General features: G+C 39.2%; 1 long non-coding RNA gene across 1 annotated transcript in view; it reads left to right on the top strand.

Annotated features, from left to right (window-relative positions):
* The window catches only part of LOC131136823 (uncharacterized), a 48,079-nt gene extending 34,925 nt beyond the window's left edge, over window positions 1-13,154 (top strand). The window contains exon 3 of the long non-coding RNA XR_009131815.2: window positions 13,075-13,154. This is a non-coding gene — a long non-coding RNA (uncharacterized LOC131136823). The remainder of the gene's footprint in view (window positions 1-13,074) is intronic.
* The last annotated feature ends 879 nt before the right edge of the window (window positions 13,155-14,033 follow it).

The following is a 14,033-nucleotide window of genomic DNA, read 5'->3' as shown; positions in this document are numbered from 1 at the left end:
AGTTTAATGTTAGTGCGGCCCCACGCAAGTTTGATATGGATGCTGTATGGTATCATGTACCCAGAAAAAATTATTACGTTTGATTAATGTTCATGTTAAAGGTTAAATAACTGTTAATAGTTATCCTCCCTATCCGTGTGGAAGTGGTACGTTTTTGGCTTTTTAAGTTTAAAGTAAATAACTTGAAGGCTACCGTTTAGGTCGCTAGCTCTCTAGTTTGCGAGTTAGCATATGTCTAAAGACCCTGCAGTTGCGCAATGTGTTGTAAATCGGGGGTTTCAAACACGCGGCCCGCGGGCCAAACTAGTATCATGTACCCAGAAAAAATGATTACGTTTGATTAATGTTCATGTTAAAGGTTAAATAACTGTTAATACTTATCCTCCCTATCCATGTGGAAGTGGTAAGTTTTTTAACCTTTAACCTTTTTTAAAGGTTAAATAACTGTTAATAGTTATGCTTATGCTAATAGTTACGCTTAATAGAAATGCTTTTTTTTTTTTTTTTTGGAAAACCTGATGCAGCCCAGTCTCGCCTAGACCCTAGCTCCAGTGGCCCCCAAGTAAATTGAGTTTGAGACCCCTGGTTTAAGGCTTAATTGGAATTGAATTTAGGCTTGCTAGCTGCCGGCCCCCCCACTGTGAATGTAAACACTGTAAAATAATGTCACCCGGGCCAAATTTGGCTCCTTCTGTTTTCCAGTGGCAGATGTAGAACGTGACGGCGGCGTGTATTGTACGCCGTGACTCGGAGGTCACAGGCGCCTTGGAGGGAGGGGGGGTGGGGGTAAGAGAGGGGATTTATCAATCAGGACTCCTCGTATTTCTAAAGCTGAATAAAAAAAGCGAGCCATGAAGAGACAAACCAGTCCCCTTTAAACCAAAGGCTTTTCTTATTCATTAGATCCGCACTCTGGCTTCTCCTCTTAGCTCCTCTTCTGGGGAGTGACACTGACGCTGGGACTCCAATGCAAAAAAAAATAGTCACGATATAACTCATAAAAAAACATATTAGTATTCAATTATTGTATTATCATGAATATTGTAGTAGTCGCTGTCCATCAAAAAGCCTTTAGCTCCACTTTTTTTGTTTTTTGGGAGGTACATGCCTTTGATTGGACAGCAGTATTGGAATAATAAATTAATTAGAATATCAGGATTCAAATGTGACATTAGTTGACATTACTTAAATTTTTGGCAATATTAATATTGTCTGAGATACTGAAAAAAGGGGAGTTTTATTAGCTGTGAGCTATAATCTGCAAAGCCATCCGTTCATTAGGGTCGCAGGGTCATCAAATGAAAAAAATATTGTACAAATACTTATTATAAATATTATTAATATATTATATTGTACAATATTAAATTCTTATTATAAAGTATATTAATATAATAGTTAGAATTATTATAAAAATAAATAAATATATAAATATTTCACAATTTTATTTTTCTATTTTTATTTTTGTTTTATTATTTTTATATATATAATATCATTAATATAATATATTATATAATATTTCATTATTATTATAAATTATATTAATATAATTATTATAAATTATTATAAAATAAATAAATACTTATATATAAATATTTCACAATTTTATTGTTTGATTATTTTTACTTTTTTATTGTTTTATTATTTTAAAAAATCAATTTGATACATTTTTAGATAATTATCATTTCATTGTAAATATTTTCCATTAATGATATTAAATTCTAAAATGTATAAATGTTCAACACTTAACTTACTTAATTAGGGTCACAGTGAGCTGGAGCCTATCCCAGCTTTTTGTACGAGAAGCAGGGTGCTAGAATATTCATTCAAATGTGACTTGACTTGTGTACTTAACTTTTTGGCAATATTGATATTGTTTGATATTATATTATATTAAATTATTATTTTAAATTAAATTATATTATATTAAATTATTATTATATGTTATATTAAATTATTATTATATATTATATTAAATTATTATTATATATTATATTAAATTATTATTATATATTATATTATGTTAATATAATTATTAATAAATTATTATAAATATACATACTTATATATAAATATTTCACAATTTTATTGTTCTTTTATTTTTTATTGTTTTATTATTTTTTAAAAATCAATTGGATAAGTTTTAGATAATTTTCATTTAATTGTAAATATTTTCTATTAATGATATTAAATTATAAAATTCATAAATGTTCAATAATTGTCCTAATTAGGGTCACAGTGAGCTGGAGCCTATCCCAGCTTTTTGTACGAGAAGCAGGATGCTGCATAAACTTTTAATGAACTTTTTTGTTATTATAATTATTATAGGAAATTACAATATTCTACTGCCGGAGTCCTCCATAGTGGGGCATTTATGCCTCATATTATTGTTTAAGTGACCAAGTATCAGTAGTTCCTAATAAAGGAGTAAATCATAGTAAATCACTATTAGAAATATGACATATTACAAGCATATCTATTATATGAAATGTAACTTGAGTGAATTAGAAACGAAGGCTAAAGCAGAGGAGGATTTAGATCCTAAGTAAAGGACTTCCCATGTGACCTGCTGGCAAGTCACTTAACCTCTGTCTTCACGGCGGACACCCACCGTTTAAACAAGAGGGCTGTTCACCTCCTTCAAGTCCCCTTTGGACCAAACCATTTAGCTCAGGGTGAAAAGTCTTCATCTCCGTTGTAGAAATATCACTTTATCTCAAAATATCTGTTCTTTTATCTTATGATATTGTCTTATGTAGGTGTTTTTTTTTTCCCCTCTTGAACTTTTGTGAGTCCACAAGCGACTGTTGCAAACCAATGAGGGCCACCGGTGCCTGTGAATGTCGTATTATGGCCCAATCTCTTTCTCACCCCCCCCCCCCCCCCTGAAAGGCTGTTTAAATGGTTTGGTTTATTATTGCCCAAGGAAGGCTAAAGGCTTCTGTCAGCATTCGGAGAGAGAGAGAGAGAGAGAGAGAGAGAGAGAGAGGAATCAGCGGCTCTTTACTGGACAGCTGTTGCAGCCTTCCCCTACTTTTCATATGGATATGTATGTTAATGACAGGCAATGGACTGGAGATGAAGAGAAGGGCCCGAGCGCCAGGCCCTTCTCTTCAGCGCACTTCTAAAGCCTCCACAAAAGGAGCAGTAAAAAAAAAAAAAAAAAAGAGGCAGCAATGGTGAAGCTCCTACTTTTGTGCACTGAATTAGTTCTGCAAGCAATGAAAGTGATCTTTTCTGGACGACAGGGGAAGTCTGCCGATGGCCGCGGAGGCTCATTAGCACAAAAGTCTGTCGGGACGTATAATTGACTGAGGCATACCCCCCCCCCCCCCCCTCCCCTTGCCTGTCACAACACAAGGATGGAAATAGAATATATTCCTGGAAAATACCTTTCCCTCTTTTAAGTACCTTGCACCTAACAAGCCGTGCCCTCCCGCCGTCGCCTTTAGGTGCTGCACTGTTTACTTCCTATATACTAATGTTGTCCCCCCACCCACCTCCACACCCCTGGCCTGTTGACAGCTATGGAGTGGCACTTCCTGTTGCTGTCAACACTTGTCCTATTGCGTCTCTTGACTTGTGCAGAAAGAGGAAAGAATGTGATGTAAGATGTATTTGTCTATGTTGACAGATTTAGCAGAAGTATGCAATTTTGCTTTTATGTAATATATTTTTTATAAAATGGAGACATCAGACCTCGGTTTTTGACAAATTTTGGATTGGATTTTGTAACATATCTTGGTTCTGGTTCAATATTGTATAATAGTATATCACCTTGTACTTCGGTACGTGACAAAAAACAAAACAAAACTTAAACTATATTAAGAAAGCAGGAAGTGAACAAATGTTACTGATTGTAAAAGTACCAGATTCTTTAAATATAATAATAATAAATAATATAATAATATATATGATATATATAATATATATATAATACAACAACAATAATATATATAATACAATATAATAATATATAATATAATAATATAATATAATAACTGTTAAAAAAACATTTATAAAATTCATTCATTCATTTTCTACCGCTTTTTCCTCACAAGGGTCGCGGGGGTGCTGGAGCCTATCCCAGCTGTCTTCGGGCGAGAGGCGGGGTACACCCTGGACTGGTGGCCAGCCAATCACAGGGCACATATAGACAAACAACCATTCACACTCACATTCATACCTATGGACAATTTGGAGTCGCTAATTAACCTAGCATGTTTTTGGAATGTGGGAGGAAACCGGAGTACCCGGAGAAAACCCACACATGCAAACTCCACACAGAGATGGCCGAGGGTGGAATTGAACCCTGGTCTAGCTGTGAGGTCTGCGCGCTAACCACTCGACCGCCGTGCCGCCATTTATAAAATTAATTTAAAAAAAAAATAAAAACCTTAAATTATATTAGGAAAGCAGGAAGTGAACAAATGTAACAGTTACTGATTGTAAAATGTAGGATGTAGGATTTCAAAATGTTTAAAATCTTAAAATTTTAATGTTCACCAAGTGGAACCAAATGTCACAAACAATCCGCCTATTGGAATCCAATGTAATGTAATGGCACGAGCCAACTTGCGCCAATAATGCTAGAAATCCACTGTGCCCGCGCCAGTTGGTGCCAGTTCACGCCAAAGATTATGTGATTGGCGCGTAGTGGCTTGCTCTAGTGCTGAATTAATGTTCGCTTGGCATGTTGCCATGTTGCCAATCACATAATCTTTGCCGCAAACTGGCACCAAATGGCGCCGGCCTAGTGGACTCCTCGCATCAGACTGCAGTAAAAAGTGGTTAGCGCTCAGACCTCACAGCTAGGAGACCTGAGTTCAATCCCACCCTCGGCCATCTCTGTGTGGAGTTTGCATGTTTTTCCCCGTGCATGCGTGGGTTTTCTTCCGGGTATTCCGGTTTCCTCCCACATTCCAAAAACATGCTAGGTTAATTAGCGACTCCAAATTGTCCATAGGTATGAATGTGAGTGTGAATGGTTGTTTGTCTATTTGTGCCCTGTGATTGGCTGGCCACCAGTTCAGGCTGTATTACAATTGACAGTTCCACATGTCCAAAAGTAATAGGAACGGATGGATCTCACCTTCTTTATCACAGTTACGGCTCTCATTATTATCTTTGGCCCCATGGAGGGTTATTAAAAATGCATGGGCAGAGAGTCAGCAACGCATAGGAAGCTTTGTTTGGTACCTCGATTTCGCGGAACGAAAAAAAACAGGCAACATTTTTGAGAAAATTGGACGAAAACGTGGTTAGCACGCAGACCTCACAGCTAGGAGACCCGAGTTCAATTCCACCCTCAGCCATATCTGTGTGGAATTAGCATGTTCTCCCCGTGCATGCGTGGGTTTTCTCCGGGTACTCCGGTTTCCTTCCACATTCCAAAAACATGCTAGGTTAATTAGCAACTCCAAATTGTCCATAGGTATGAATGTGAGTGTGAATGGTTGTTTGTCTATATGTGCCCTGTGATTGGCTGGCCACCAGTCCAGGGTGTACCCTGCCTCTCGCCCTGCCTAGTTGAGATTGTGTTTTTAATTTTCTTCATCAATTTGATAAAGAAGATGAAAAACACGATTGAATTCCAATTCCAATTATTTGCCGGAATGATCCTCCTTTAGGAATATTTTTGAGCGGATTCATTGGATTTGCGCACATTTTTTTGTTTTTATCTGACCTTTTGGAACAAATTGATGGATTGACTGTATATGAAGAGAAATACTGCATGCGGGAAAAAAATCTCTCCCTCTCTTTTTGTCGGACTGGTAGAAATTGGAGTAACATGCTCAGCTCACCAGAAGCCCCTAATGGCTGCATCATGGTTAAATTGACTGGAAAATGCTGTTTTAATTTCCATGTTAATTGAAATGGGCTAATTGTTAATATATTCTGAGACGGAAAGTATACTGAAATGGAATAATTTTCCTTGAATTGAATCCATTCCAAAAACAGCTTTGGAACTAAATGTTTTTTTACTAGTCGTGATTCAAAGCTAAGTAAAATTATTTGCTATTTGTAACGTTGGTAGTTTTTTTTTTTTTTTTGGTATAACTTAAGTTTCATGGATTTATTTTTTTTTCCTTCAAGAGACTTTGGACAGTGTAAAGGAGTCCACTTGAAAACAATTGCTATTGTTTTTCCATTTTTAAGCCAAAGAATTTTGTCAAGCAGCTAAATAGGGTATTCTTCATGGTCTCCCTCCTTTACAGCCAACTATAGAAATTAGCCCTACGTTTCTCGGCTCTCACACATGGATACACACGCTTGCATGGACACAAGAAAAATTTCTTTTCTTCTGTCAGCATTCCTGGCCAACAATGGCTAGATTAGTGGACGTGAGGGCCCCCTCGGGGGCACGTATTGTGGCACAGAATACCCTCGGCAGGAACAGCTGGTAGGGGTTAATGGCTACTGAACCTCTCAGCCGGAGCCCTTTCTCTATTGTGTGTTCCGCTCATGGGAAGGAAGGAGGCTACTGACAGCTTCTGGGGTGTGAGGAACTCTTAGAACAGCGACCAGGTCACTCCAAATGGGGAGCGGGGCAGAGGGTGGGAGGCGAGGAAGGGGGGGACGGGGGTGAGGGTGGTAGGACGGAGGCAACAGGCACATCAACAGGGCCAGCAGCAGCTTTAGCAACAGTGTATATTCACTAGATAACAATAAGAGCCCATTAATGGGAGGGGCCAACTGTACCCGAGTGAGGATTGGATTGTGGGCTTCCTTGGGGGAGGTCTGCATACAAACTCGACATGTCATGTGATGCTATTACAACCATAACTAGGATGATCAATGCACCTTTGTGCACCTCTGTCCGTTTTATAATGGGAATACATTATTCATTCATGTCGTGGGGGGGTGCTGGAGCCTATCCCAGCTGTCTCAGCTGGCGTAAAACTAGCTTAATTAGATCATGTTGTGGTCATGACTGCGTCGAAATGTTCATAGCTAGTAGTGGTTGTAGCTTGTAGCTATTCATGCAGATATATGTCCATGTTTGGTGGCGTTCACATTAAAGGGATCTATGGCTTTATTTGATGTTTTGTTGTTTTTGGAGCAAGAGGGGATAGAAAAGAAGACAAGAGGGGGACTATTATCTATTAGTAATATTATTAGATGCTGGAGCCTATCCCAGCTGTCTTCATGCAGGTGGGGTACACCCTGGACTGGTGGCCAGCCAATCACAGGGCACATATAGACAAACAACCATTCACACTCACATTCATACCTATGGACAATTTGGAGTCGCTAATTAACCTAGCATGTTTTTGGAATGTGGGAGGAAACTGGAGTACCCGGAAAAAAAAAACCCACGCATGCACGGGGAGAACATGCAAACTCCACACAGAGATGGCCGAGGGTGGGATTGAACTCGGGTCTCCTAGCTGTGAGGTCTGCACGCTAACCACTTGTCCGCTGTGCAGCCCTATTATTATTTCATATTATATTATTCTATTTAACACAAATTTAATGCAAGAGATGGACAAGAGTGGAATCGAACTTCGGTCTCTTTGTTGTGTGGCCTGCGTGCTAACCACTCGACCACCGTGCAGCCACATAAGATTATTCATTCATCATTCATTCATTTTCTACCGCTTTTCCTCAAAAGGGTCGCCGGGGTGCTGGAGCCTATCCCAGCTGACTTGGGGCGAGAGGCGGGGTACACCCTGGACTGGTGGCCAGCCAATCACAGGGCACATATAGACAAACAACCATTCACACTCACATTCATACCTATGGACAATTTGGAGTCGCTAATTAACCTAGCATGTTTTTGGAATGTGGGAGGAAACCGGAGTACCCAGAAAAAAAAACCCACGCATGCACGGGGAGAACATGCAAACTCCACACAGAGATGGCAGAGGGTGGAATTGAACTCGGGTCTCCTAGCTGTGAGGTCTGCACGCTAACCACTTGTCCGCTGTGCAGCCCTATTATTATTTCATATTATATTATTCTATTTAACACAAATTTAATGCAAGAGATGGACAAGAGTGGAATCGAACTTCGGTCTCTTTGTTGTGTGGCCTGCGTGCTAATCACTCGACCACCGTGCAGCCACATAAGATTATTCATTCATCATTCATTCATTTTCTACCGCTTTTCCTCAAAAGGGTCGCCGGGGTGCTGGAGCCTATCCCAGCTGACTTGGGGCGAGAGACGGGGTACACCCTGGACTGGTGGCCAGCCAATCACAGGGCACATATATATATATAAATATATATATATATATATATATATATATATATATATATATATAAATATATATATATATATATATATATATATATATATAGACAAACAACCATTCACACTCACATTCATACCTATGGACAATTTGGAGTCGCTAATTAACCTAGCATGTTTTTGGAATGTGGGAGGAAACCGGAGTACCCGGGAAAAAAACCCACGCATGCACGGGGAGAACATGCAAACTCCACACAGAGATGGCAGAGGGTGGAATTGAACTCGGGTCTCCTAGCTGTGAGGTCTGCGCGCTAACCATTTGTGCGGCGTGCCGCCCATACCAAAAAAAATGCTCGCTTTTATTGTGGAGTTCCATCATCATCTCTTTGTGCCTCTTACGCAACAAGTCGTATAGAAAAAAAATATTTGGGAAGGAATGAGTTAATAAATCATAATAATGATTAATTTAATGCAAGCTTGTATTTGGAAACCTTATTTGGTGACTTAAACTTGTTTTTAGCCCATCAAGAAAAGACAGCTGGGATAGGCTCCAGCATACCCTCGACCTAATTGAGGATAAGCGGCATCGAAAATAGATGAACTACTTTGAAAAAACGTACCTTTTTTTAATTTATATAATGTATATTTTTTCATAGTATCCAAATGGGAGTTCCATAAAGTGTTTCAAAATTAAAATTTTTGAAAAATATGCAAATATTCCCTAAGGTTAGATTTTAGTAAGACTTTAATAAATATTTAATAAATATTTTAAAGAGGCAATATATGTATTTATAATAATTTTCATGCAATAAAAACAACCTGCCGTGCCGCCCCTTACATTGTTCATAATAAATAAAAATAAACAAGTCAATAGCTAAATATCGGAGTAAAATTAATAATTTAAATATACAAATTGAGCAATAATTTATAATAATATAAATAAAATATAATAATTTATATGTGATTATGATGCGATTCATTGTTGTGGTGATACTCAAGAAATGAGATATGTTTCTTAGTATTTAATGGTGCAGTTTTTAAGGTGCCCTACAAGAGACATCATTATGTATTTGGGCTGAGTGATATGGATCAAAACTTATATCCCGATATATTTAGGTAGAATATCAATATATATGAATTTCGACAAAAGTCAAAGCCAAACATGTGTTCAAAGTTTTATTAAAATGTAAACAATCTTACTGAACAATAGCCGCTGAAATAAAATAATATATTATCTTTGCATAAATATAGAAAAAGTTAAATATAATATTCAATCTTTAGTGCAATAGTGCTGCAGTTAGCGGGTTAGCGCCCTAGCGCTTCCATTTTACATTCCCCATGACGACAGACACGTAAACATGGTTGATACCGTCTTTAAACAGCAACCTTTACACCGTCTTTTTTTTTTTGCTGTTCACTCTCGTTATGCTGCCTCTCCTCCTACGTATCTCCTCTTGGATCTCTGATTGCTCTGTGTAGCGAAGGGGTGCTCAATGCTAACAGCTGTTACGGAGTGTAAAGAGTGGAGAAGCGGCAAGCTAGGAATGTAATAAGCATAAAAACAATAATAAAGTAATAAATGAAGTACTATTAAACACTGCTGAAGATAGTACTGAGTAACTTGCTTGCACTCGGGCGGCGCCATCTTGAAACATGAGACCTCCGCATCAAATTCAGTCTATATCGATATGTAGGATATGCTTGTTTTTGATATCGTGCTTAAAATATATATACATATATATATATATGTCGCATACTTATTTAGTATTTGTACACTAAAAAAGAAAGTAAAATCCCCCAAGCTCAGAACTGTGTGTATATTTCGGCCATGTGGGTGCCTCTCCCCTCATGTCCTCTTGATGTGTGTGTGTGTGTGGCCTTTGTGGTCCTGTCTGGTCGCTGTCACAGGGACAGCATGCTGTCCCCCCCACCCCCCCACCCCCCTCGTGCCGAGGCCCATAGGAGACGGCACCTCAAACTTAATCCCTCAGATGCTCACCCCCCGCTGGGCAGCATGGAGAAGCCCCTTCATGCTGATCCATCCAAGCCTCTCACACCAGCGGCCACACTAATTAGACGGCTGATTATGATCGCGCGGCGCCGGTGTAATGTTTAATCGGGTTTGACACCTGATTCGCCATGTTGCAAATCTTGTCATGCAAATTGAGCCATTTGTGCCCGTGTGATATAGCGAGATGGGCTATGAAATGACAGATTAAGCGCCAGAATGAGATTTTGTGGCGGCGTGGCATGGGGTAGCGGGTGGGGGTGTGCAACATGTGCCCTCTGCTCCCCCCTGCTGTGATCAGTAAGATAAGAACAAGGATCTTTTTGTAACATGTTTGGCATGACATGTTAAATTAACATGGTACTTTTAAGCCTGCAGGAATCAAGCTAGCAGCCTATCACCAAGGGAGAAAAAAAAACATTTCCTCTTCCCCAGCGCAACAAGGGCAGGATAATGGACCTTGTGGGAGCGTGCTCTCTGAAATCAAGCTAGCCTGTGGCAACTGAAATTATTCAAATGTCCTCCTCCGACATGGCCACTTATGCGGGCCTCGTTAAAGCAGTATAGGCAGGAGTAAACGTTTCAATCATGAGAATTAGTGCTGTGATGTTTACATTTAGCATATAGCGCTGCGATGCTAACACTCATCCGCCCATGCAGGCTCTAAAATAAAAAAATTTAAAAAAGTCAAAAAATTCACGGCGGTCAAGTGGTTAGCGCGCAGACCTCACAGCTAGGAAACCCGAGTTCAATTCCACCCACAGGCATCTCTGTGTGGAGTTTGCATGTTCTCCCCGTGCATGCATGGGTTTTCTTCCGGGTACTCCGGTTTCCTCCCACATTCCAAAAACATGCTAGGTTAATTAGCGACTCTTAGCGAAATTGTCCATAGGTATGACTGTGAGTGTGTATGGTTGTTTGTCTGAAAATGAATGGATGAATGAAAGTCCAAAAATTCTGACATGTATCCACATGAATAGCTACAAGCTAAAACCGCTATTAGCTATGAACATTTCTACGCAGTCATGACCACAACATGATCTAATGAAGCTAGTTTTACGCCAGTTTATGTACTCATTAATTTTTTTGTAAACTTGCGGAATTATATAATATATATAATAATGAAGTTTGCGCATTTGGAAGTGAGCCCGGAAAGAATAGGTGCGGATTTTGGAAGATCTCGAAAGCTTTCTGTGTGGGTTATTGCGTGTAGCTGCTCTATAGGAGTCCACAGCTCAATACAAAGTGCAGAACATGAGCATTATAGATGATAATAGTCCCCCTCTTGTCTTCTTTTCCATCCCCTCCTGCTCCAAATTTGCACAACAACAAAACATCAAATTATAGCCATAGATCCCTTTAATGTGAAAGCCACCAAACATGGACATATATCCGCATGAATAGCTACAAGCTAAAACCGCTACTAGCTATGAACATTTGTACGCAGTCATGACCACAACATGATCTAATTAAGCTAGTTTTACGCCAGTTTATGTAATCAGTAGTTTTTGTTTGTAAACTTGCATAATTATAAGATGAAACTGAGCATGAACATGAGCATAATAGATTGTAATAGTCCTCCTCTTGTCTTCTTTTCCATCCCCTCCTGCTCCAAATTTGCACAACAACAAAACATAAAATAAAGCCATAGATCCCTTTAATGTGAAAGCCACCAAACATGGACATATATCCGCATGAATAGCTACAAGCTAAATCCGCTATTAGCTATGTGACATTTCTACGCAGTCATGACCACAACATGATCTAATTAAGCTAGTTTTACGCCAGTTTATGTAATCAGTAGTTTTTGTTTGTAAACTTGCATAATTATAAGATGAAACTGAGCATGAACATGAGCATAATAGATTATAATAATCCCCCTCTTGTCTTCTTTTCCATCCCCTCCTGCTCCAAATTTGCACAACAACAAAACATCAAATTATAGCCATAGATCCCTTTAATGTGAAAGCCATCAAACATGGACATATATCCGCATGAATAGCTACAAGCTAAAACCGCTACTAGCTATGAACATTTGTACGCAGTCATGACCACAACATGATCTAATTAAGCTAGTTTTACGCCAGTTTATGTAATCAGTAGTTTTTTTTGTAAACTTGCATAATTATAAGAAGAAACTATCTTTGCAAAAGCAACCCTACTTAATGCTGTGACCAAAAAGATTATTGATAAGATGATTTGGACCATGAAATACAGCTAGAATAGGTGCAAATTTTGGAAGATCTAGAAAGCTTTCTGCGTGGGTTATTGTGTGTAGCTGCTCTATAGGAGTCCATAGCTCAATACAAAGGGCAGAACATGAACATAATAGAACCTTTGAATGTGAAATCCACCGTACATGGACATAGTATATCTGCATGAATAGCTACAAGCTAAAACCGCTATGAACATACGCAGTCATGACTATAACATGATCTAATTAAGCTAACTTTACGCCAGTTTATTTAATAAGTATTTTTTTTTTGTAAAATTGCGGAATCATAAGATGAAACTGAAACAATGCCGCGACCAAAAAGACGAGCAAATATTGGCAATGACACCTGTTACTGCTCACTTAATGGCGGCGTGATTCTTATCAGCGAGCTCACTGTAAACATTTCATTTCCTCCTCCTGTCACATGCGTCTTTGTCTCTGCGGCTTTTAATCTGAAAGACAAAGCGACCTCCCCCTGTTTGTCTTTTTGGCTTCTTCCCCCTCTCTCTTGTCTCCGGCGGCACTCGATGAGTTCATGTTGCAATATTTCTTGCCATTTAGCGGGAGTGCAAAGGTCGTTTAAAATATGTTCTCCTAAGTGGCCGCTGTTTGTCTCTTTGTCAAGCCGAGGTTACTGTGCTGATGTTTATCTTCTCCGTAGGTCGCCAAACAATTGCTTTAAGCCTGTCAGATGCCTTCAGTTGCACGGGAATTGCTTTGTGGAAGCATATTTGCTACATTCAAAGACTGCCGTGATTTCAGCCTTTTCCCTGGGCAAAGGACCAGGATTTTTCACTTTGAGTTATTGCAACTGCAGAAAGCTTTTTACGTGAGTCAGTCCTTGTCTCCATGCCTGTTTTTACAAGTCGTCTCCACTGAGGAACACCTGTCCCGAGCAACGGGCTCATTGTTTTCCTTTTAGCTACAGGTATGTCGTAAAAAAAAAAAAAAAAAAAAAAAAAATGGTAGGAGCAAACGAGACAACACCGGGCAGGTTTGCTGAATCACTCACCCTTCCTGGCGCCACTGGGCTGACTGAGGAGTTCCTGTCAGAAACACTTCACTGTGACTGATTGCTTTGTGGAAATCCTCTAACTTGTTGCGTTTTTGGCTTCAGGGGAAAGAAGCACGAGCGCCGTGCACTGCGAGCTCATCAGCACCCTGAAATTTAAGGACATTGTTGCACAGAAATCAAAACATAAAAACACACACAGATTCAAACAGTATTAGATTACATTGGGCTGTGCAGCAGTAACACGCGGTGCTGTCATCCCGATATCGTAAAAATAAATATGAATATTTGTAAGAATTTCTTACATAAAATGGCTGCAAATGGTTACTTTTCACAAAGAGACGCAGTGTGTATTTGTATTTGTATTTGATTTACTGAAACACAATCAGGCTGCACGGTGGTCAAGTGGTTAGCATACATGCCTCACAGCTAGAAAACCCAGGTTCAATTCCACCATCGGCCATCTCTGTGTGGAGTTTGCATGTTTTCTCCGGGTATTCCGGGTTCCTCCAACATTCCAAAAACATCCAAATTGTCCATAGGTATGAATGTGAGTGTGAATGGTTGTTTGTCTATATGTGCCCTGTGATTGGCTGGCCACCAGTCCA

This window comes from Doryrhamphus excisus, linkage group LG17, assembly GCF_037039965.1.
Source record: "Doryrhamphus excisus strain RoL-2023G ecotype Guam linkage group LG17, RoL_Dexc_Guam_v1.1, whole genome shotgun sequence".
In the NCBI taxonomy this organism is placed as follows: domain Eukaryota; kingdom Metazoa; phylum Chordata; class Actinopteri; order Syngnathiformes; family Syngnathidae; genus Doryrhamphus; species Doryrhamphus excisus.
This window is presented reverse-complemented; position numbering and strand designations above follow the sequence as displayed.